Source organism: Helianthus annuus, chromosome 17, assembly GCF_002127325.2.
Source record: "Helianthus annuus cultivar XRQ/B chromosome 17, HanXRQr2.0-SUNRISE, whole genome shotgun sequence".
In the NCBI taxonomy this organism is placed as follows: domain Eukaryota; kingdom Viridiplantae; phylum Streptophyta; class Magnoliopsida; order Asterales; family Asteraceae; genus Helianthus; species Helianthus annuus.
The window spans coordinates 134,222,225-134,225,707 of NC_035449.2; positions in this window are offsets into that span (position 1 = coordinate 134,222,225).

A 3,483-nucleotide genomic window follows, 5' to 3' on the forward strand; every position below is an offset into this window, starting at 1 on the left:
GAAGAAAGTCCATGCCTACTATGACGTCAAAACTTTCGAGTTGCATCAGAATAAGGTCGATGTAACACCTCGAAAATTCATGTCCTATAATGTATTGACACGTGTCATAAGTTTGAACGTGTGAAAGTATACTCTACAGGGACTAAAGTTGACAAACATGGAAAGCATGGGAAAATAAGGGTTCAGAATGTCAACAATGGATAAATATACTTTACAGTAACCCTACAGGATGGTCATACCTTCAAACGAATTAATCATGGATCATACGAAGCTAAATATGAAAGAAAGTGAGAGATTACAAACTGCAGGGGTTAAATGTGTCAACATGTTTAAAGTATACCTCTGGATGACCTTTTAACAAACCCGAAGCTTTGTTACGATTAATTATGCTCACTAGAATGCACGATAAAAATCTCATAAAGTTTCGTTATCAATGAGAAAGTCATGATCAAATTCGTGAAAGGAGGGGTTAAAGCGTAAACGTTGAAAATTATGACTCTTCGGGTAAACATAAAGTGACCAAGGACTTAACAAAGTGGGTATAAGTCTTGAGGCCCTTATAAGTAAATATGGAGGGCTCATAATGTCACACCCCCAAAATCCACCTGCGGAGTAACACCGCTTGGGAGCGTGACTGACCAGGATCAAGCCACCAATCATATAGAACATTGTATAAAGTAAAAGTAATTGCAATATAATTCAAAACAAATCCATATGAAAGGTGTTTCCAAAACATAAGTCAGTTATCAATGTTTAGCGGAAGCGTATATATATAAAAAAAATATCCAATGTAAATGTGTATCAAGTATCATATGGGTTTCATATGATGTTCACGATCCAAGTCCACAACAACCGCGCCTCCAGTGCAAGCTCCCAGTACCTAACGATCTGCAAGGCATGTAAAAGAAAGGATCAACAAAATAGTTGAGCGAGTTCACAGTAAGTAAATGCGTAATAGTAAGTTCGTTTGTAATAAGTGGCTCTACTGGGCCGTTTGTATATTTTACTGGTGGTGGTGTTCCACGTTACTGGTGGTGGTGTTCCACGTTTCCTGTGGTGGTGTTCCACGTTTCCTGTGGTGGTGTTCCACGTTTCCTGTGGTGGTGTTCCACGTTTCCTGTGGTGGTGTTCCACGTTTTCCTGTGGTGGTGTTCCACGTTTTCCTGTGGTGGTGTTCCACGTTTTCCTGTGGTGGTGTTCCACGTTTTCCTGTGGTGGTGTTCCACGTTTTCCTGTGGTGGTGTTCCACGTTTTCCTAACCACTAGACTACTCGTAATTATAGGTATCCTTCACAACCGAGGATAGTGATGTGGTAGTCTAGTCATAGTGTCAATAGAGTATCTAATCAACCTTTCAATCCCATTCCCAACACCCCGGGAACCCCATGCCTTGGTAAGAGTGTGAACTCACCTTGGTTTGCTCGGTATGCTAAATAAGTACACGCGCTCACAGTTAATCAATCACGTCCTATTGTATACACGTATAGCAAATCAGTTCATGGTCGGAATATTACGCATGCAATTAGTTGTTCACACAGCAGTCAGTTTGCATATCAGCACAACACGTAGTATTACACAAACATGTTCATCACCAAGCATGGCATGTCAATTAATTCAACATATGTTCAATTGTTCAAGACATTATGCAAGACCCTAACATCTTTCGATTCATACTTCATAATTCATCCTTCGACAGTCCATTATCTTTCGGACCGAAGGTTATCCTTCGGACCATGTTATCTCTCGGTCCAACTATCTGTCGGTCCAATTATCTTTCGGTCCAACTATCTGTCGATCAGACTATGGTTCGGTCAATCATAACAATGGTTCGACCAAAGCTATCCTTCGGTTAACATGACATCCTAACAGTCTCAACACAAATCATCGATCAAACAGGCTGAATTCAAGTTGTTTCTCAAGAACCCTAATGAACACAATCCTATTTACATACAATCAGTTTAACCTTGAAACACATCACGTTTACACTAATCAATATCAATGTGTGAATCCATGGAGTAACAATCCGATCAACATAACTATCATTCAAAACGTATATACCAACCGGTTACAATTTTGATCAATCCGATTAACCTATATCCGATGTCTATACCAACCACATATTGCGAGACAATTGGTAAATAATGAATCACACACAACCGATTAAATCAGGTTATCATCATACAACGATCCGACCGGTTAAGCACATTCATATATGGTAAATCAAACACATAATCACCAAACCGATATGGATACTAACCGGGGTAGAAGACAAAGAATTGATCAGCAAGGTCTCCGTAAGGGTTGTGATTGCCGTCACAAATTAAAAGTGTTCTAGGGTTTTTCTCAAAAACTGCCGACCATGCATGTGTTTCGTATATAACATTTCACAGTAATGGGCCAAGCCCATTTAAAATGACTGGGCCGAAACATATCGAAGGATATGTTTCGTGATTCTTCAGGCCGAATGCTGTCGAAGGATATGTTTCGGGGTCGAAGGTTATCCTTCGTGGTCCTTCGAACTACATGTTATCCTTCGAGGGCTAGATTAAAGTTAATATTATAATAATAACAATTCTAATATTATTTTCTATCACCACAAATAGTAACATGTAGGCAAAACGACAATATATTTCATTAACACACAACTCGTATAATTCAAGTCCACAATCCAACAACTAAACAGTCAAAGTCAAAGTCAACGCGCATTAAATGCGAAAGTGAAAGTCAAAAACTCGAGTTGTCACATTATCCCCAACTTAAAAGAAATTTCGTCCCGAAATTTGGTACGCACTTACTGAGGAAGCTAGGTATCGTTCACTGGTTTTCCTGGGGTGTCACATCATCCCCCCGTTGATTTGGAATTTCGTCCCGAAATTCAGTAGTAGTAGCTTCAGCCTCAGAAGTGGATGCATTGGTTTCGAATAACTGGGGATACTTTTCTTGCATCTGATCTTCGCGTTCCCAGGTATACTCTGGACCACGCTGGGAGTTCCAACGAACTCGAACAAGAGGGATTCTCTTGTGTTTGAGGACCTTAACATCCCGGTCCGTGATTTCAACTGGTTCCTCGACGAACTGCAACCGCTCGTCGATAGTCAGTTCCTTAAAGGAACTATGAGGGTCTTATCTGACAGACACTTCTTCAGATTCGACACGTGAAATACATAGTGAACTGCACCGAGTTCAGGTGGTAGGTTCAGTCTGTAGGCTACTGGGCCTATTCCTTCAGTGATTTCAAATGGTCCAACATACCGTGGATTGAGTTTGCCTCGTTTACTAAATCGAACCACACCCTTCCAGGGTGAGACTTTCAATAAAACCCGGTCCCCGACCTGAAATTCCAAGGCTTGCTACGCTTGCCCGCGTAGGCTTTCTGACGGTCGCGTGCTGCCGTCATGCGTTGTCGTATCCGTGCTATCTTTTCTGTGGCGTCCACTACAATCTCTGGACCCGTAATTTGACTATCCCCCACCTCTGCCCAAC